Source organism: Podarcis pityusensis, assembly GCF_964106645.2.
Source record: "Podarcis pityusensis genome assembly, chromosome: W".
NCBI classification, from domain to species: domain Eukaryota; kingdom Metazoa; phylum Chordata; class Lepidosauria; order Squamata; family Lacertidae; genus Podarcis; species Podarcis pityusensis.
This window is the reverse complement of record NC_138045.1, coordinates 25622746-25644630: the sequence shown is the minus strand read 5'-3', so window position 1 is coordinate 25644630 and position 21885 is coordinate 25622746.

Here is a 21885-nt window from a genome sequence, read left to right as displayed (position 1 = left end):
GTTGGCAAGGAGTTCGTGATCGACCATGTCGAAGGCTGCTGACAGGTCTAGAAGAAGAAGAAGAAAGATTGCCTCCTTTCCTACAGACCCTCTTGTCTCTTAAGATCAGCCGGGGGGGGGGCTCTTAGTTGATCCACCACCCTCAGAAGTTTGGGAGGTGGGAGAAGTGGGCTAGGAGAGGGAATTATCTGTGGCAGTCTCTAAGCTGTGGAACTCCTTCCCCACAGAGGTGAATATTAAAGATGTGCCTCTTTATTCTGGCTTTTGACAACTTAAGGTGTACTGTATTTTTTGCTCTATAAGACTCACTTTTTCCCTCCTAAAAAGTAAGGGGAAATGTGTGTGCGTCTTATGGAGCGAATGCAGGCTGCACAGCTATCCCAGAAGCCAGGACAGCAAGAGGGATTGCTGCTTTCGCTGCGCAGCGATCCCTCTTGCTGTTCTGGCTTCTGAGATTCAGAATATTTTTTTTCTTGTTGTCCTCCTCCAAAAACTAGGTGCGTCTTGTGGTCTGGTGCGTCTTATGGAGCGAAAAATACGGTATATTTTGGGGAGCCACATTATTCCTTTGATGGTAAGTTGTTTTAAAATGTTCTTAATATTGCTTTTATATTGCTGTAACCTGCCCTGGGACTAGTGCTATGCAATAAATCGCCATACCATTGTACTGAAATAACATTGTGATAAGTGTTTCAACAAGGCAATATACCAATGAACAAAAGGTGGAGACTTAACAGCTTCCCAGGGTGTAGCTCAGCTGTACAATACTCCAGCTTTGCTTGCTCTCTCCCTCCTCCCTGAAAATAAATGAAGATAAGCCCTCACACAAACCAGCAAACTCTTTCAGCTTCACCTGTATATTTCCACTTAGAGCTCAGTTAATTATGCAGAGCCTGCTAACAATCCAGGAGGAACGTCCCATAGCTAGACAAAAATCCAGCGGGGGGGGGGGGGAGTAAACAAAGAATGTAAACAAAGAACTGGAAAGCTCTTCTTTCTTCCCTCACACTCACTCCCACAGGTGAAAAAAAAAGAGGGGGAAGAGTTTTTATTTTTATTTTCTGTAGTGTTTATGTTGTTGGTTTCTCCTAAATTGCTCTCCTTCATATTAAAAAGGAAGGGCTAGTTAGTTAGTTAGTTAGTTAGTTAGTTAGTAAGTAAGTTAAAGGAGACTTATCTTTTTGCTTGCTTGCCCTCCCTCCCTTTGATAAAAAGGGAGAGATTGGCGGAATGAGGGCTTTTGGGGGGCCCTGGGGGGGACGGAAGGGAGAAGATTTAGCAGGCTACTTTATGCTGAAATAGGAGGTTGGATAATGTGTGAGAATGATGGGGAGGGTGCAAGCAAATGTGTGTCTACTCACAAGCAAGCCCTACTGAATTCAATGGGGCTTACTCCCAGGAAAGTAGAAGTAAGTTTAGTTGAACTCAGTGCATAGATTGTACTTAGATCTCTGAGTGGGGAAGCAGATGCAGCTTGACTAGTAAATCACTTGAACTATTCTTAAATTAGTTGAAAATATATTAAATATAATATATGGAAGTTTATTTAATATTTTTATTAAATCTACTACTTCCTTACATTTTAAGGCCCTCCACTGCCACAGGGAGCCTCGTTAAAGCCCTCGGCTGCTGCAGGAAAGTGCAGCACACCCTCCGCCACCATGGGGAAGTATGGCAGGACCCTCTGACACCACAGGGATGCCCAGCGAGGCCCCCCACCACCAGATAGATAGATAGATAGATAGATAGATAGATAGATAGATAGATATAGATATAGATGTATATAGATATAGTGATATTTAGCTGGTGATATATTGTGATGTTGAAAACCTGATACCGCCCAGCCCTACCTGGGAACTTAAGGTAAAGGTGGGCAAAATAATAATAATAATAATAATAATAATAATAATAATAATAATATCACACCACCAATCCTTGAAGGAGCCCATGTTGCCACAGATGGTTCTCCCCCTTCAATCCCCACAACAACCCTGTGAGGGAGGCCCAGTTGAGAGGCAGTGACTGGCTCAAGGTCACCCAGTGAGAGACTTCCAGTCTGCTACTTCGGACCCGTAGGGGAAGCTCTAAGGCTACGCGCTCCCCTGAAAAAGCCCCACAGAAGAGTGGGGTCTTGAGGGGACCAGCTGAAACGGGGGTAACTCGCCACAGCTTCTCTTTCTTCTTGCCACTGCGTCAGCAGCGAGGGGGGGGCAGCAAGTGGCTTGAGTCCATTCACGGTGATATCGCAGTCCAGTAGCTGAAGCCACAAGTCGCCACCAAAAGCAGCAGACTTTCCAAACAAGGTAATTAATGCCAAAACGTTTTAGAATCTTATTTAATAAATTTGGACTTTTAAAGTAATTTGGTGAAGACGGAAACCAAACAGGAAGTCAACTTCCATTTTCTGACTGACAGGCTCTATAAGCAGGGATTTGTGAATGGGAGACGAGAGCCTTTCTACAGCCTTTTGAGCATCTTTTACACTATTAAGCTGCACTTTGGCAAGTAGTTAAAGATTCCTCTTCTCTTGGAATCAACTAAATTGGATGAACTATTGTCCTTTTGAATTTGGATTGAAGATTTTTGTGAATGGAAGGCTGGATGAGCAAGTAATTAGTAGACAGGTTTGGAGATGGATTAAAACACAGACCTGGACAAACAATCTTGGAATTAAGCTAAAAGGACCCTGGAACATTGCATGAACAACCTAAGCTTGGCAGGAGAACACTCTGTTGATCTTGGGGAGAAACTGTTGGAATTCATAGTCTACGTGCAGCTTGGCAAATGAGCAATTAGTGTCTCTGCTACATGCTGGGGAGGAGGAGCACGGAAAGAATCTGCCTAGAGATAAGAGGACACAGTAACAGCTTGGTGATTGGCTGAGGTCTCTCATATAGGCAGCATGACCACAATAATCAAGTTACTAGTCGTCAGTCTTTGTTCCTGATCTTCGTCCTGACTGGACAATCTTGAGAGTTGCCTAAGAAATGCTGCAATACTCTCTGCTAAGCTGTGCAGCAGGTGAAAGCACTTCAAAGGTCAACAGGCTTCAAAGTTTTAACAGAAACACCAGAGAGGCAGAGTACCTGGAAGAGCAGGGGTTGGATTTGGAAGAAATTACCATACTGGTTCTTTCCATATTGATATTACACGAAGACCAGGGTACCACATTTGAAAATTTAAATATTGGAACTAGCCACCCATTGGATTATAATAACAACATCTGGATTACATCTGCCATTTCTATTTGCCATCTTCTGGATTATAAACCATATTGAGCTTATTTGGAATATACTTGGAACATTATTGGAATACAACCACAAATACAAAATTGGAACCTGAAGAAAAAACGCTTAGTTCACCTACAGTACACGGATCAAAGTTCGTAAGCAGCTAATTTCAAGTAACTATTAAGTGACAGCAATATCGTGTTTATTTTCTTCTTTATTTTTTTCTTCCTCTCCTCTCTCTTTTTCTTCCTTTTATTTTCTACTTGTTGCTTTTAAACAATTTTAAATTTGCATTTTTGTTAAATACTTTAAATTTTGTGTATATAAAAGTTGTAGACTTGGTTTGTGTACAGATTAGACATTGTACCAGGGGGTGCCAGGCTTTTGGGAGGTAAAGAGGCAACTTTGCTGGTAGGCTTGGAAGTGGAACTTTCCAACTCTGAGCCTTCCAGTGAGAAAGAGATAAGACCAGGCAGCCCTAACCTTGAAGTTGGGGGGACTGAAGTAATTGTTTTGATGACAGTCATGGCGGAGAAAAGTAAACAAGAATCGACTATAGGAACAAGACAGAAAGAAGCAGAGAAAAGAAGGGCCTCTGCTCAGGAAGAAACAGAAAAAAATGGCCAAAGCAGATTTTTCAGAACTCATGGCTTTACATTTTGCAGAATTCAAACGGGAAATGGACCAGTCAATGGAGAAATTAACTAGGGAAGTAAAAGCTGACATTGAAAATAGTACTAAAGTGCTCTCACAGAAATTTGATAAACTAGATGAAAAAGTGAATTCTTTAGAAGCAAAAATTGAGAAATTGGAAAAGTCAGCAGGGGAGGTGGAAGATATTAAGACAGAACAAGGGGCGATGGCAGGGGCTATAGGGGGGTCTCACTAATAGACAGAATGAGCTAGAAGAACCAATTCTTCTACTACAATTAAAACAGAATGCTAACACGGTTCAAATAAGGGGATTACCAGAAAATGAAAAAGACCCATGTATCTAAAGATCATATACGGGAACTAAAAAACAAGAACTTGGGTCTGGAGTTTATAGCCGCAGCGGCGGAAAAGAAAAGAGGGGTGGTAATTTATGTAAAACCAGTGTTAAGTCCACAACTAATATTTCAAGATGAGGAAGGTAGAATAGTAGGAGTAGAAATACAAATAAATCAAGAAAAGATAATAGTGGTAGGAGTGTATGCTCCAAATAATAATAAATCCGAATTTTACAGAAAATTGGAAGAGAAGCTTTGGGAATTTGAGAATGGAAAGATAATTATGATGGGAGATATGAATGGAGTTATATCTATTGAAATGGATAGAACCGAGAGAGGGGAAAAATCAAACTCAGGCATGCTACCATTATCATTCTTCCAGTTGACTGATAATCTTAATTTATTCGATACCTGGAGATTGAAGCATCCCACTGAAAAGGATATTACTTATTTTTCTGAAAATAAAAAATCGGGAGGGAGAATAGACGCAATTTGGGCCTCTAAAAAATTGACATTGAGCTTGGTAAAAGCAGAGATTCTGAATAAATCTCTCTCAGACCATAATCCAGTTACTATACACATAAGATTTAAAAAACATACGAGAGGGAGGTGGAGGATGAATGATGAACTTTGGAGAGATGAGCAAAAGGTGAATAAAATGAGGGAATTGTTGAAGGAATTTTTCGAAATTAATGAGAGACATGGGACAGACAGGAAAATCATTTGGGATACCAGTAAAGCCTATATGAGAGGAATTGGAATACAACAAATGGCAAGAATAAGGAAGGATAAAGCAAAGGATACCACGGAAATAAATAAACACATAAGGGAGAAGGAAAAAGAACTGTTGAAAAATCCAAAACAAGAGACTATAATCCAGAATATTAAAATTTTACAATCCCAATTAAATAATTTAATAAACACAGAGGTAGAAAATAAGATTAAATGGACAAAACAAAGGTGTTTTGAATCGGCAAATAAACCCGGTAGGATGTTGTCCTGGCTAACAAAGGAGAAGCAAGTGGATAGGGTTATAAATAAGATTATTGTACAAGGAAAAGAAATTACAGACCCGGACCAAATAAAAATGATGTTTAGGAATTTTTATAAAAAATTATACGAGTTGGAAGACAAAGATGAGAATAAAATTAAAGAGTATGTAAGAGAAAACAAAATCCCTGAACTAGATGGCAAGGAATTTAGTAATTTAAACTCGTGCATAAGCTCAGAAGAAATAAGAGAGGTGATAAGTGAGGAGATTTCACCCCTCCCATACCCAAGAATCTCCTGATCATCTCCTGATGGTCTCTGCTGACTCTCCAGAGAGAAGGAGGCGTGTCCTGCCTATCTACTTATTCTGCCCAGCAACATAACTGTGTGTGTGAGAGAGAGTCAGTCAGTCAGTGTATCGGAGAGAGTGAGAGTGTTAGAGATCCTAGAGATAAGATTGCTGCTAAGAGCAGCTGCAGACTCTCAGTGTAGCATTGATTTATGCTTAGAATATTCAGCTCTGTATATAGCTTTGTATCATAGTTGTAGTTATAGAATAAAAGGAAGACATTTTACAGAGCTGCTCTCCGAGTGGTTTATACTCTGCAAGACTCTGCAAAACTCTGCTGCGCAACGACTGTATTATTGAGACAGTGAATCCGGTGCTCTCAGCTCTGAGCTGTGAGTCCACAGCACTGTGACCGTTTCCTGTGAGAAGGAGGTCTCTGGCAGTGCTACCCAGCTCGCCTAGCCCAGTCGGGGTTGAGGTGCAAGAGTCCAGTTGGTGCACTGGCTCTAGGGCGATGCTGACAATAAGGAAAATGGAAACTGGGAAATCACCAGGCCCAGACGGAATACCGATTACATATTACAAGAAACTAGAAGAAGTAATAATCCCTAGACTTAAAAAGATCATGAATGAGATAATGGAAGAAGGGAAAATTCCTGACTCTTGGAGCGAAGCATGGATAACCTTATTACCAAAACAAGGAATGGACCCAAATATTATAAAGAACTACAGGCCAATTTCACTACTGAATATTGATTACAAAATTTTCGCAGGTGTTTTAGCAAATAGATTGAAAAAATGCTTGAACTGAGTAATAGGCAGGGACCAGAATGGCTTCTTACTGGGGAGACAGATAAAAAATAATACAAGAATAGTGATTGATCTTCTAGAATATATTGATATGAAACCTAGCAAGAAGGTGGCAATGCTACTGGTAGACACGGAGAAAGCCTTCGACAGTGTGGCCTGGAATTTTCTGGTCCACACTGTGGAAAGTTTGAAACTTGGGAACAAAATTTCTAATGGTATTAAAGCGATATATGAAAACCAGAAAGCTAAGCTAATAATTAACAATGAAATAACTGAAGAATTCCAAATTGAAAGAGGCACCAGACAAGGATGCCCTCTATCCCCACTTTTGTTTATTATGACGCTGGAAACACTCCTAATAGCGATAAGAAAGGACCCAAAAATCAAGGGGATTAGTCTAGGTAACAGACAATATAAAGTCAAAGCGTTTGCGGACGATGTAATCATTACCACAGAAAACCCAGAAGAAAGTATACCAGAAGCACTAAAGAAATTGTTTGAATATGGAGGAGTATCAGGCTTTAAGTTAAATAAAGAAAAATCTAAATTACTAACGAAAAATATGGGGGTAAAGGAACAGGAAGAACTGGAAAGAGTAACAGACCTTAAAATTACCACGAAAGTTAAGTATTTGGGGATCTGGATCACAAATAAAAATACCAATTTGTACAAGAATAACTATGTGAAGAAGTGGAAGGAAATAAAAGGACATCTAAATAAATGGAATAAATTGAACTTGTCCTTATGGGAAAGGATATCCTTGATAAAATGTCAGTTCTACCAAAAATGCTCTTCCTTTTCCAGACGATCCCAATAATTATCGGGACAAAATGTTTTAAAGGTTGGCAAAGGGATCTTTCTAATTTTATCTGGCAAGGTAAGAAACCAAGAGTAAGGTTCAAAGTTCTGATGGAGCCTAGAGAAAGGGGCGGGTTCGCAGTCCCAAACCTCAAGCTGTATTTTGAGGCTGCATGCATGACATGGCTGAAAGATTGGATGTTACTGACAGATACCAAAATCTTGGACCTGGAGGGCTGGGACAAAGTTTCCGGGTGGCATGGCTACCTGGGTCACGATAAAATAAAAGCACATAGAGGATTCACTAACCATTTGGTGAGAAAGGCCCTATTCGAAGTCTGGGAAAGAAATAAAACGAATAGTAACAGCCAAAACTCCCTGGTGGCTATCACCTATAGAGTCATCAGCCTTGCATAGAAGCAATATGAAAGATAGCTGGCTAACATATAGGGAACTCGTAGAAGAGATAAAAGATTGCCCAACAGTAAAGAAATTTGAAGAATTAAAAGAGAGGGGAGTGAATTGGTTAGAATATTTCCAATTAAAAACAATATTTGAGAAGGATAGTAAGCTTAAGGGGTTTGATAAAAAAAATCTTGGTATGGGAAAAAGAAATTTTATATAACAACCAACAGACTCTCTCAATAATATATAAACTGTTACAAAATGGGAAAGTAGAAAAGGAGGAAAAAGGAGACGCTATTAAAAAATGGGAACAAGATCTGGGCCACCCAAATGAATATAATGAATGGGAAAGACTATGGACAAAAAAATATAAATTTTACAGCATGTTACCTAATAAGAGAGAACTATATGAAAATGTATCACAGGTGGTACCTGGCACCAGAAAGGCTTGCAAAAATGAATAATAATAATAACATAAATAATAAATAATAACATATAATAATAAGTGCTGGAGATGCAAGATACAAAAAGGAACCTTCTACCATATGTGGTGGACATGCCCCGAAATTGGGAAATTTTGGAGCATGATCCACAAAGAAATAAAGAAAATATTAAGAATATCATATAGTAAAAGGCCAGAGGCATTCCTTTTAGGAATTTTAAATGACTAGGGGGGCCGCTAGGGGCCCCTTGGAAGATGGCGGATATTAACATCTATCCAGCCCGCACGAGGTAATTAGAGGCTGATTATGGGGAGTAAATCAGTCTCCCTTCATCTCTCCAGGGGGGAGAGATGCAGTTTTCACCCGCTGTTGCCATAAATCACCCCCGAGTTTGGAAGAAGGAGGGGGTGAGGCACTGGGTGCACAACCCTCGGCAGGCCTCGGAACTCCTCCGAAGCTGCTTCCACGTGCGAAACTAGTTGCGTTACTTAAAAGGAAAAAATTGGTGAAAGATAACGCACATGCTTCAAGAGAGGCAGGAGGTTCTTATCTGCTAATAATTTTACCACTGAAATGAAGAAGACTGAGACGGAAGATTACATCAAAGTACTACAGACATGGTATGTGGAATGGAATGCGACAGAACTGAAAGGGGGGGAATGACTTTTTATTTTTTTGCTCTATGTGATTAACTAATAACCCTCCCTCTTAGAAGATCCGTCACAGCAACTAATTGCAAATGGGACTAAAAATGAATTGTGTGGGAATAATTTGAACTTAAAGGTTTTACTCTGTGAAGGATTTGGAAAGAAGGAGGGCTCTCTTGTGATGCAGTAAGAATGGAGATTTGATACGAGACCTGTGTTGCAGAGGTTTGGTCTTGGGGAGGGTGAGCCGAAGATTTATTACTTTCAAGGAGATTGAGATCTGGAAGGGGCAGCCCTCCTGGAAAAAGACTAATTTACGATGCAACAGGTCGGGAAAGTTAAAGAGCGAGCTTTTAGACTGTATTTCATCAGAACGACAAAATGGTGATTGCTTGCTCGAGCGGAAATGCCTGGATTATTGGATGAGAGCGATTTACGAGAGAGTAGTACAAAGCCCACACAGAAACACAAATAAGACTGTTTTTTTCAACTCACTTGCGGAGCAATTCGGAGGTGAATGAAAAGGAAAATGAGTAACGACAAGGATTGAGAAGAGGAGACTGGAAATATCATTCTTAAGATGAAAGCAGCACAAATATTCGAGGATTGGACTCCTGCCGATCGAGAAGCATGGGTACCCCCCCCCCCAAATTTTTTAATTTGGAAAACAATTGGACTACATGATATGTATTGTTATAATTTGGATTAATTGATTTGATGTGTTTAATTTGGTAATATGAAACTTAATAAAAATTATTTAAAAAAAAATATTAAAAAGGAATTTTAAATGACGATATTCCAAAAGACAAAATTAATTTTTTCTTATACGCAACGTCTGCAGTAAGAATCCTTGTGGCTAAGTACTGGAAAGGGAATCAGTTACCCACTAGGGGAGAGTGGCTATGTAAGCTCTCAGAATACTTAGAATTAGCCAAATTGACAGACATAATAAGACAAAAACCAAAAAGTGAAGTAAAAAAAGAATGGGAGTGCCTAAATGAATACCTCAAAAGTCAAGGTTCGAGGGCAGAAATCTGTCTGAGTCTGGAATAACCTTGTGAAGTGAAAGGATATGAAAGAAGGATTTATATCTAGATGTTAGGATAGAGATGATAAAGAAAACAGGAAGACACAATGAGAGATAAAGGAGGTGCTGTGGGATTGGTGGAAGTCAATGTCTGGTTGTTGTTTTAGTGTTTATAATATTAACTTGTAAGATATGGATTTGGGTTTTGTTTGTTTGTTTGTTTCTTAGTTTTCGAATGTTGATTTTTGTGTGTTGTGTATTATTATTTTTTGATATTTTTCGTGGTGTTGTTGTGTGGAAAATACTAATAAAATTCATTAAAAAAAAGAACATGGGCACTTTTTAAGAGCTGAAAAGTTACCCTGCAGTTGTAGATAAGACCCCAAATAAGCATTTGACTGGCCTTCTGACATACAGCTCTTGTTATTCATGGCAGGTGGTGAGCCAAGTCACTTGGAGGAGATAATAATAATAATAATAATAAATTTTATTTATATCCCGCCCTCCCCAGCCGAAGCCGGGCTCAGGGCGGCTAACAACAATAAAATAATGCAACATTCTAAAAACATTTCATTATAAAAAATAATTAAAATCAAATCGATGGCAACCATTAAGCAAAGATTCTGTGCAGATTGCCAAAGGAGGGAGTCAGGCTGCGCCCTGACCAAAGGCCTGGTGGAACAGCTCTGTCTTGCAGGCCCTGCGGAAAGATGTCAAAGTTCCTCTGTGGGACATACCAGGAGAGGCGGTCCCGTAGGTACGAGGGTCCTAAGCCGTATAGGGCTTTAAAGGTTAAAACCAGCACCTTAAACCTGATCCTGTACTCCACCGGGAGACAGTGCAGCTGGTATAGTACCGGGTGAATGTGATCTCGCAGCGAAGACCCCGTAAGGAGTCTCGCCGTGGCATTCTGCACCCGCTGGAGTTTCTGGGTCAGTCTCAAGGGCAGCCCCACGTAGAGCGAGTTACAATAATCCAGTCTGGAGGTGACCGTCGTGTGGATCACAGTGGCTAGGTCAGGGCGAGAGAGATAAGGAGCCAACTGCTTAGCTTGGCGGAGATGAAAAAATGCTGCCTTTGTTATAGCTGTAATCTGCGCCTCCATAGAGAGGGAGGTATCGAAGATTACACCCAAACTCTTAACGGACGGTGCTGGCACTAATTGCACCCCCGCAAGAGATGGGAGTTGCCCCCTCAATCCCATATCGTCCCGTCCCATGTTAAAAAGCATCGGGGAGAGTATCGCACCCTGAGGCACTCCACACACCAAGGAGTGGCGCGATGACAATTCCCCCCCAAGCGCCACCCTCTGTCCCCGACCAGAGAGAAACGAGAGCAGCCATTGAAGGACTGTGCCCTGGATCCCCACGTCGGCAAGGCGGTGGTCCAGGAGTTTGTGATTGACGATGTCGAAGGCTGCTGACAGGTCTAGAAGAATCAGCAGCCCCGACCCGCCTCGATCCAGCTGTCTGCGGAGATCATCTGTTAGGGCGACCAGAGCCGTCTCAGTCCCATGACCAGCGCGGAAGCCGGACTGGAATGGATCCAGAGCCGATGTTTCATCCAGAAACCCGCCAAGCTGTTCAGCAACCGCTCTCTCAATCACCTTACCCAGGAATGGAAGATTCAAAACCGGGTGGTAATTGGATAGATCTAAGGGATCTTATGATGTTTTCTTTAAGAGCGGGCGCACCACTGCCTCCTTCACTTCCCCTGGGAATATCCCAGTGCCAAGGGACAAATTGATGATATCCCCCAGGGGGGCTCGCACCTCGTCTGGACACGCTCCAGTCAGCCAAGACGGGCACGGGTCGAGAGGACAGGTGGTGGGCTTTCCAGCTCGGAGGAGTCCACATCGGCTGGGGATATCCGGTCAAAGTGGTCCAATACTGGATCCGAGGACAGTCAAGGGGCCTCCAGTTCCTTTATTGTATCCAAATTGGCAGGGGGGTCATGGCAGAGCAACAGGACCTTCTCTGCAAAAAAGCTCGCAAATGCCTCACAGCTGTGTGTCAAATTGTTATTTAAATTTGGCTGTCCCTCGAGGGACGTTAAAGACCTAATTATACTAAATAATTGCGCCGGGCGAGAGCTAGCGGATGCAATGGAGGCCGAGAAGTAAGACTTCTTAGCGGCCTTCACTGCCATCTCCTAGGTTTTCATAAAAACCCTGTAAGATGTTCTTGAAGCTCCGTCACAGGCACCCCGCCATACTCGCTCTCGCCGTCTGAGGTCCCTCTTCATTTTCCGAAGCTCCTCGGTAAACCAGGGAGCCCGGTTTCTGCGGAGTCGCAGAGGGCGCTTAGGTGCGATCTCATTGATGGCTGCCAGGAGCTGGATATTCCAGCCCTCAACAAGCTCAGTCAATGAGTCGCCAGGGGGAGCAAGGTCCCACAAGGCTTGACGGAATCTATCAGAGTCCCTCAGCCTCTGCGGGCGAGCCCAAATCGGCTCGCCACCTAAGCAGGGTGGGGATGGAAAGTCAATCCTGGCTTTCAGAGCGTAGTGATCAGACCATGGCACCTTCATCAAAGGAGACATGATCACATCTATACCGACGCCAAAGATCAAATCCAGCGTGTGGCCTGCTTGATGTGTGGGGCCCGAAACAAACTGGGAGAGCCCTAGTGTCGCCATGGAAGACACCAGGTCCAGAGCCTGTGAGGAGGGAGTGGCATCAGCATGGATGTTGAAGTCCCCCAATACCAATAGGTTAGGGAACTCCAAGGCCCAGCCGGCCACCGCCTCTAGCAGGCCTGACAGGGTGGCTGCTGGTGCACTAGGTGGCCGGTACACCAGCCAGACAGCCAAGCTCACCTCGGAGCCCCACACTAGGCCAACACATTCAATGCCGGGGATCGATGGCGATGGTAGAGCCCTGAAAGAACAATCTTCCCGGATTAATAATGCCACCCCTTCCCCCCGGCCCACAGTCCGCGACTGGTGGAGGACGGAGAAACCCGGGGGCGCCATCTCTCGTAAGGTAACAGTTTCCCCTTCGCGCACCCAGGTCTCCGTCACACAAGCCAGGTCAACCCCCTGCGAGGTGAAGAAATCTCGCAGGGTGGCGGTTTTGTTGCCTATGACCTGGCATTGCACAACACCAGTGACGGAGGTGAGTAATCCTTGCTCACCCTACCCTCATCCTTCGGGATGGGGCGCAGATTGGAAGGGGTACGAGCATATCCGTATCTCGATCCCCTTCGCCTGTGACATCTGCCCCCACCGCCATACCTCCCTCGCCCCTCCACGGTAGCAATCCCAAGCCTCATACTAGCCTCCATTTACAAAATAGAAAAACAAAACAAACCAGAAACAATTATACCAAAACAAAACCAATCCCCACCCCACTCAACATCCAACCCCAAACCAGAACAAAATAAAAATACATGAATAAAAACCACCGTTCACGATGGTACAACAAAGTAAAAAGTAAAAACACCTTTAAAACACTTTAAAATATATTTTTAAAAAATTAACATTTGCTGCAGCAGCACCAGTGTCCTTAAGCTGTGGTGGTGGTGAGTGTGGGCCCCGCCCCCTAGGCTTGATGGAGTTGGCCTGCAGGAGGGAGCGGCCTTCCCCAACACTCACAGTGGTGGCAGCAGCAGCAGCAGTGTCCCAGGGCCTGAATGAGGCCTCTTAAAGCTGTGGCGGTGGTGAGTCTGGGCCCCACCCCCTAGACCTGGTGGAATTAGCCTAAGGCGGGAGCGGCCTTCCCCAACACTCACAGTGGCGGCAGCAGCAGCAGTCACAGATAGATAGAAACTTTATTCGTGTTAGCCGATGGTCATAGCAACAATAAAACATTACAATATACACAGAAGAAAGGAAATTTAGTATAAAAGCACAGTTTAGGGTCTTGAATCAATGGTCAGATAGTGGCCCTTATTCTAATTGCCCCTGCTAAGAACCTAGCAACCTTTGCTGTTACCTGCTCTGTTTGGTCTGACAGGAGAAAGGACACTGTGGCAGTAGTGCATCCTGCGATGGTCAGTACGATTGGGGTGATGATCTCGTTCCTCAGGTCTTTGTAGAGAGTGCAAGACAGGAGGATGTGTGCCACTGTTTCGGTGCTACCGTCTCCACAGGGGCAAAGGCGTTTCTCATGCGGGATCTTTTGGAATCGGTCCTCAAGTCCAGCAGATGGCAAAACATTCAGTCTTGCGAGTGTGAAAGCACGTCTGTATTTTGGGATAGCTAGTTTGTACAGGTATGGAGCCAGAGAATCAAAATGGGTAGATGGAAATTGACAATACCATGGGCAGAATTTCCTTATAGTGGCCAGGGTGTTCTGGTGCTCGATATCTTTTAGATGTTGACAAATTAGAATGTTTGCTTTGGTTAGGCCCATAGTGAGTAGGTGTTGTGGGGATAGGCAGCAAGAGTGGAGTTTTTGGTAGATGGTTTTAAGCCATACACTTTTGTGGTAGTCTTGAAGTACTAAGGATAATAAACCGGGGGGATTTGAGTTTAGGTGGAGCCAGAAGTTAAAAGTTCTTTGCCAAGTCCGTACTTCTACTGAGGGGAAACTTGCCTCCATTCGCAGTGATGGAGAAAAAATCTGCCTTAAGAACTTTGATTGAACAGCTTCCAAAGTACCAAGGTGGTTACCAGTCCAAATCTGACCCCCGTATAATAGTTGTGCTAGGGGTTTAGCCTGGAAGACTTCTAGGACTGAGAGTATGTGTTTGCCACCCTTTGTATGGAAAAACCGTGTCAGAGTTTTGGCACTTTGGGATGCTTTTTCTTTTGCACATTTTTGGTGTGCTCCCCATGACCCCATGGACTGGAAGATAAGGCCCAAATGTTTGAAAGCTTTGACCTGTTCGATTGGCTGATTTTCCATACGCCAACTGTGGGGCCTATAGCTTCTTGAGAAAACCATAACTTTGGTTTTCTGATAATTCATGGCCAGGTGTTCTCTCTGGCAATACACTGAAAATTCTCTTATCAGTTTTTTAGGCCTACTTTTGTTTGGGATAAGAGGACCGTATCATCAGCATGTAATAGTATAGAGATTGGTTTTGAGGCCAGCTTAGGGGCATGGAACTCTGGAGATGTTAGACACTGAACCATGTTGTTTATGTATAGGTTGAACAGTGCTGGGGCTAGAATGCATCCTTGCTTAACTCCCTTTGTAGCTGGTACAGATCCTGTAAGTTGACTGTTGTAGAGCAGTGTACTTTCAGCACAGTGTCTTTATAAAGGCAGTTGATCAGGTATAATAATATTTTGTCTGTGCTTGAGGTGTTCAACTTAGCCCATAGTCTTGCTCTTGAAATTGAGTCAAAAGCAGCTTTCAAACCAATGAAATCTGCATACAGCACACCGTGTGATTGCTTGGCGTACTTATCTATGAGATGGGCTAGGACAAAGCAATGGTCTATAGTAGATCTGCCTTGCCTGAATCCTGCTTGCTCTTCAGCAAGGATAGCCTCAGCATCAATCCAGTAGGTTAGTTTGTTATGGAGATGCTTTGCATATTGTTGTTGTTTAGTCATTTAGTCGTGTCCGACTCTTCATGACCCCATGGACCAGAGCACGCCAGGCACTTCTGATAGATCTATAGCTAGTCGGATCTGATGTAGGGCCCTTTTTGAATATTGGGATGATTACCGCAATGGCCCAGATGTCGGGGAGTAGACCAGATGAATCAATATGAGATAATATTGCTGCAAACAGGTGCCCACCAGTCAATATTGAACTTCAAAAGTTCCGGAGGCAAATGATCAATGCCTGGGGCTTTATTGTTTTTAGCTGCGTAATTAGTTTTTTTACCTCAGTTATAGATACTGGGGGCCAAGCTGGTAATTTTTCTGGAGATACTGTTTGGTGATTAGGCTGAGCATCCTGGTCTTGAAAAAGTGAGTGATAGTACTGCATCCATTCTTGGGGTTTGATAGTTCAAATTGGCCCATTGCGCTCATGCTTCAGGAGGCCTGATATGGTATGCCAGAAGCAGGATCTGTCCTTGTCATGCGAGGCCTTTATTAAGCTGTGCCAGGCGTTTCTTTTGGCTTTCTGTCTTTTCCATTTTATTACAGCCGTGCCCCGCAAGACGAATGCCTCGCAAGACGAAAAACTCGCTAGACGAAAGAGTTTTCCGTTTTTTGAGTCGTTCCGCAAGACGAATTTCCCTATGGGCTTGCTTCGCAAGACGAAACGTCTTGCGAGTTCTTGCGAGTTTGTTTCCTTTTTCTTTAAGCCGCTAAGCCGCTAAGCCGTTAATAGCCGCTAAGCCGCTAATAGCCGTGCTTCGCAAGACGAGAAAACCGCAAGACGAAGAGACTCGCAGAACGGATTAATTTCGTATTGCGAGGCACCACTGTAGATGTTTATACTTCTATCTAAGAGAGACATATGCAGTAAATTGAAGAAGAGACTTGGAGGTTCTATATTTACAGTAAGCTCTCTTCAGGTGTCTTTGCCTGTTTGCACTCAAAGTCAAACCAGTTGGAAAATTCCGTCAACCTTTTTGTGGTGGTGTTTTTGATTACAGCTCTTAAGTGTAGTTGCAGCCAGTCAGTGTCTTGAATGATTTCATGGCCCCAGCAGCGGAGTTAGCTGATATATAGCTGAGCTGAAGGACATCCATACTGCTATTATAAGTGCTTAGCTAATGAGAGAGCCTCAGTTTTTATTTCTAGAAGCTGGTTTTCAAAATTGTGCATGACATGGAGAAAATGCATAGAGAGTTTTTCTCCCTCTCTCATAACACTGGAACTTGTAGATGCCTTACAAAGGTAAATGTTGGAAGATTCGGGACAAATAAAAGGAAGTCCTTCCATGCAGTGCATAGTTAAGCTATGGAACTCATTTCTGCAGGACACAGTAATGGCCACCAACTTGGATGGCTTTAAAAGAGGATTTGAAAAATCCACAGAGAAGTCTATTGATGGTTGTCCTCTCTGTCTCAATGGTCTGAGGCAGAAATGCTTCTGAATACCAGTTGCTAGAAACCACAGGAGTGGGGAGTGCTCTTGTGCTTGGGTCCTGCTTGCAGGTTTCCCACTGGGGCATCTGAGTTGCCAAGGTGAGAATGGGATGCTGTATGAGATGGGCCGCTTTTGGTTTGATCCAGCAGGCTCTTCTTATGTTCTCATTTATTTACTTTGCTTGCCACTAACCCCCTCCTCACCCTCCCCAAGGTCCTCTTTCATTTGCACTGGAGCATTGGCAAGGTAAACAATGGGAGAAACACCTAGGGGGCTTGAGGGGGAGACCCAGGGTTTTCACTCACTTACGCAGCAACTTGATCAAGAGAATAAAGAGTTCCGGAACATTCTGGTGTTGCTTACCGTCTTCAAGCTGCAGTATTAATGAGAGAAGACCCCCACATATCTCTTTTGACGGACAGTGTCTTGTAATAAATAAACAAAAGCACGCAGATTCAAAAGTCCAAAAGAAAAACATTTACTAAAAGGCAAAGGCTTGTTACAAAAACTTCAGAAAATAGCTTCAGACATACAGGTACAAATGAAAGTAAAAGAAAGAGAAAGAGAAAGAGAGCAGCTCACTGAGTGCAGGGATTAATCTCTCCTGGCTCAGCATGACCTTGAGAATAGTCAGAATAATATTTTCATCAGAAAGGAACCTTCTAGAGTCTTCCAGAATCTTCTAGAATTTTTTTGCACTTTCCAGTTTCTGCCCTCAAAGACTTTAGCCATGACATCTTTCTCTCCCTCTCTTTTTAAAATAATTTAAAGTGTATAGGCATAAACGCATACAGAATACAATAAAAATGGTGGATATGGCAAGTAAAAATAAATGTGAAAGTAGAAAAATTAAACACAGATACAGAGGAGGGGTAAAAAAACCAAGAAACTACTGAAAATACAGTGCTGCATCCAATTGTTGCATATGAGAAGAAAAAGCGGGTCAATTCAGTTCTCAATAAAACCTCTCCACATACTTGTCTGTGTAGAGCAGTGGGTTTATTGGGCTGTTAAATTGAGTTAGCATAGGAGAAAAACTTATACCATATTGTGATGATTATGAGTTACTCGTGCGTAAACTGGTGCCTCTCTAGGCTAATTTGCCTTGTTAAACCTTTCTGACTGCACAGCCCTTTCTCATCATGACTGTCTCAGTCACTAGCAGAATCCGTCAGTGGGCGTTTCTTGAATCTCTTCCAACATAAGAGTTGTTTGACACCCAATCTCTTCCGCCTCTCACTGCGCGGTAGCCTTCTGCGCAGAGTGGGCGTAGGTAGCGGAGGACCTGTCCCCTCCTCACTGAGTTCCAGTGAAGAGTCCGTGAGCCCTCTCTCCGATTTCCCCATCAGCTCACTTTTGTTCCTGGTGTTGCGCTTAAATGCTTCCCCCTCCACTGAGCTGCTTCTCCCCCTACTGCTGGGTCCTTCTCCAGCATCATCTAGGAGCCTCCCCTTCGCCTTCCGCTCTGATGTCAGTTCCCTGACATCCACCTCCCCCCCAGAATCCCCTCCACCCCTGGACCGACCTGTGGGACCAACTTCGTCCCCTTCGTCGGTCGAGGAGGCGGGGAAACCCCGGAAGGAACTGTCACCATCTTCTGTGGATTCGAAACCCGCTTCCCAATCGCTCTTCCACCTACCAACGGGGTGGTCTTCCCCGTCTGATGCTTCTTCCTCCGAAACCTCTCCTCCCTCCTCCTCGGAGTCAGAAAATCCCTCAAAAACCTCTTCCTCATCTGTGGTTCCAAATTGCTCCTCCCAGAATCTCTCCAGGGGTTTGGGTTTGTCCGGGAACCGGCGGTGGAATACCTCCACCAGATACCTGTCCTCGACGGCTTCCGTGGGGACCCACGTGTTTTCGGACCTGGGTTCCCCTTCCCACGCTACCAAATACTCCACCCGGCGCCCTTGCCACCTTGAGTCCAGTATTTCCGTGGCCCTGTGGTGGTGTTCCCTTTCTTCTACCTGCGGGTGTGTGGTGACTTCTCCCTCTTGCCCCTGGAATTCCCGCCCTTCCCTATGCGGTGAGAGCAGGGACCTATGGAAAACCGGGTGTATTTTCATGCTATCAGGCAACCTGAGCTTAAATGCCACGGGATTAACTTGCTGTGTTACCTCAAAGGGTCCCAGCCGTCTGGGCTGCAACTTCTTGCACCCCCCCCTTTGAAAGGTAGCCCTTGGGTGGACAACCACACCTGGTCCCCCACCCGTATGGTCTCCCCTTCCCTGCGGTGCTTGTCTGCCTGCCTCTTGTAAGTTTCCTTGGCCCGCTCCAAGTTCATCTTAAGTTGCTGGTGTAGGGCCTCCATTTCTTCCACAAACTGCTCTGCAGCGGGTACGCTCCAGCTTTCCTCCCCACTCCCCGGGAAGGCCCTGGGATGACACCCATGGTTGGCCATGAATGGGCTCATTCCCGTGGACACGTGTTCCGCGTTGTTGTACGCGAATTCAGCCAGCGCTAGTTTTTCTACCCAATCGTTCTGCCTCTCGCTGACATAGCAGCGTAGGTATTGCTGGAGTATACTGTTCGCTCTTTCTGCTTGCCCGTTGGTCTCTGGGTGTCTCGCCGTCGAGAAACCCACCTCCACCTGCAGTAAGCTCATGAGCTTCCTCCAGAACCGGGAAGTAAATTGTTTTCCGCGGTCGGAGATAACCCTCAAGGGGGCGCCATGCAGCCGGAATATGTGCTCCACAAACAACCGGGCTGTTTCCTCTGCCGTTACAGCATGTGAGCAAGCTATAAAATGGCACATTTTTGTCAGTAGGTCGACCACTACCATGACTGCTGTCTTTCCCCGGGACTTGGGCAAATCTGTCATAAAATCAATGGATACCACCTCCCAGGGTTTCCCCGGCGTGGGTAAGGGTTCCAGCAATCCTGTGGGGGCAGCCCGCTCCCCCTTTGCCCTTTGGCAGCGGTCGCACCCCCGTACATATTCCCGTACATCCTCCCTCACCCTGGGCCACCAGAACTGCCTGGTCACAAGCATCATGGTTTTGTGCTGTCCAAAGTGCCCTGCTGTAGGGTTGTCGTGGAGTTGTTTGAGTACCTTTCCCCTCAGGGTCTCCCCCGGTACGTACAGCGCTCCCCTATAGTACAGTACCCCTTCCTTCTCCTCAAACCCTTCTTGGGTCCCTCTTCCGTCTCGTAGTTCCCGGATTTTAGTTTGCGCGAACACGTCGTTTCTGGTCAGCCCGGCTAGTTCTCGTTTCCCCACCAAAGTTCCCCCACACACCCATCGGTCCTCGGGGATCACGTGTCGTTTCTCCGGCGGCCCCTCTCCTTCCAGGTACTCCGGTTTACGCGAGAGAGCGTCTGCTCTTACGTTTTCCTCTCCGGGCACGTAGCGGATTTCAAAGAAAAACTTGGAGAACTCCTGTGCCCATCGAATCTGTCTCTGGTTGAGTACTCGTGCGGTTCTCCAGTACTCCAAGTTCTTGTGATCTGTGCAAACCTGGATCTGTTGTTGCGCCCCTATCAGTAGATGACGCCAACGACGAAAGGCCGCGTAGATTGCCAGCAGTTCGCGGTCATACACTGTATAGTTTTGCTCCGACTTGCTCAGTTTTCTCGAGAAAAAGGCACACGGTTTCCATTCCTGCTTGCCCTTCCCTGGCTGCAAAAGGACCGCCCCTACGGCTCTGTCGGACGCGTCGGTCTCTAGCCTCAGGGGTTTCTCCAGATCCACGTGCAGGAGTTGCTCTTCCGATGCGAACGCCTTCTTCAGTTTTTCGAAGGATTGCTGGGCCTCTTCTGTCCACACAAACTTCTTTTTGCTACTGAGACAATCCGTGATGGGCGCTGTCAAGTGGGCGAAGTTCTTGATGAACTTCCTGTAGAAGTTGCTGAACCCTAGGAACCTCTGTACGTCCTTCCGTGTTTTGGGAGCCTTCCACTCCAGCACTGCCTGCACCTTGCTTGGGTCCATCGCTAAGCCTTTGTCAGACAACTTGTACCCCAGAAACTCGACTTCTCTGGCGTGAAACTGACATTTTTCCAGCTTGACCCACAACTGGTGCTTCTGCAGTCGTTGTAACACTTCCCTGACGTCTCTAACATGTTGTTCCTCATTGTCCGAATAAATTAAGACGTCGTCCAAGAAGGCTACGCAGTTCTTGTACAGCAGAGACCCCAACACGTGGTGCATGAAAGCTTGAAAACAGGCGGAGCCCGACTGTAATCCAAAAGGCATAACTAAGTACTCAAAGGCACCTAGGGGTGTGAACATTGTGGTCTTCCATTCGTCCCCCTCCCTCATCCTGATCAAATTGTATGCGCCCCTGAGGTCCAGCTTGGTAAAAATTTTGCCTTTCCTCACTCGTGTTAAAATGTCGTCAATCCTGGGCATTGGGAAGGTCACGGGTTCTGACACCAAATTGACAGCTCTATAGTCCACTACGAGCCTGGGTTTATTTGTGTCCTTTTTGTCCACAAAGAACACCGGACTGCCCCCTACTGCCTTTGATTCTCTTATGAAGCCTCTTTTCAGGTTCTTGTCAATAAATTCTCGCAACTCCTTCATCTCCCTGTCTGACATGGCGTACAGCTTACCCACTGGCAGCTGAGCCCCCGGAAGCAAGTTGATCTGGCAGTCAAAGGGCCTATGGGGTGGCAGTCTATCTGCCTCTTTCTCGCTGAAGACCTCCCGCAGATCTGCGTATTGTGTCGGCACCTCCCCTTTCCGCTCCACCGCCATCCCAGCCACCCTGGCCACGGTCATTCTTGGGGCTTCCCCCCCTAGACAGTGTTCCAGGCAGTAAGCTGACCCAAAGGTGACTGTCCTCTGATGCCACGCCACCACTGGATCATGTTGTGCTAGCCAGCTCATCCCTAATATTATTGGGGGTCCTGCTAGTGAGGCGACGTGAAAGGCGATGGTCTCCGAGTGCCTGGACACCCTCATTCTCATTGGCGGGGTCTGGTGTGTCACTTCCCCTCCTAGAAGTTCCCTGCCATCAATGGTGGTCACTTGCAAGGGAAAATCCAAAGGCAGTAAGTGGAGCTGGTGCTCTAATGCAAAGTCTTTGCTGAAGAAATTACATGAGCTGCCTGAATCCAGCATCCCTTTCACCTTGACTGGGTGCCCGTTCGGGAGTTCTAGCACCACCTCGATGGCTATTGCCGCCTTGGGGGGGTCTGGTTGGGGCACTTTTACTGGTGGCTGGCCTGGCTGTTGTGCCCCTTGATTGGCAGCCAAGCGTTCCCGTTTCCCTGTTCCTGTTCCTTTACCACCTCCTCCTCACCCCCTGCGGTTCCCACCATTCCTTGCCAGGCCTTTCTTTGAGGGCAGGCTCTGGCAAAATGGCCTGGCCGCTGGCA